Raw genomic sequence first — 240 nt, forward strand, 5'->3', positions numbered from 1 at the left:
CGGGGCCTAGGCCGGGCCGCGCCTGAGGGCCCTCCCCGCGCCCCGGGGACGGCGCCCGGCTCCTGTGGAGACCCCTCTGGCTCCCCCCCCCTCCGCTCGGTCCCGTTCTCCCCCCCGCATGGATGGAGCCTCGCAACTTCCAGTGCCCGCTGCGCCCGCACCAGGGAGGCCTGACAGGTAACGGGTCCGGCGGGCCGCCCGCCCCCGCAGCCCCTCCTCCCTGCCAGCTATCCCCCCCGT

General features: G+C 78.3%; 1 protein-coding gene across 2 annotated transcripts in view; it reads left to right on the forward strand.

Moving 5' to 3' along the window:
* Positions 1-240, forward strand: part of WDTC1 (WD and tetratricopeptide repeats 1) — a 27,719-nt gene that overhangs the window by 233 nt on the left and 27,246 nt on the right. Inside the window, exon 1 of one of the 2 annotated variants that reach the window (XM_010576166.1) lies at positions 19-177. The exons of the other annotated variant lie outside the window; for it this stretch is intronic. The gene's annotated coding sequence lies outside the window, so the exon portion shown is untranslated. Of the gene's footprint in view, positions 1-18; positions 178-240 lie in introns of those variants that run through there. 2 annotated transcript variants of the gene reach the window in all.

This window comes from Haliaeetus leucocephalus, unplaced genomic scaffold (genome assembly GCF_000737465.1).
Source record: "Haliaeetus leucocephalus isolate CR32 unplaced genomic scaffold, Haliaeetus_leucocephalus-4.0 Scaffold517, whole genome shotgun sequence".
NCBI classification, from domain to species: Eukaryota; Metazoa; Chordata; class Aves; order Accipitriformes; family Accipitridae; genus Haliaeetus; species Haliaeetus leucocephalus.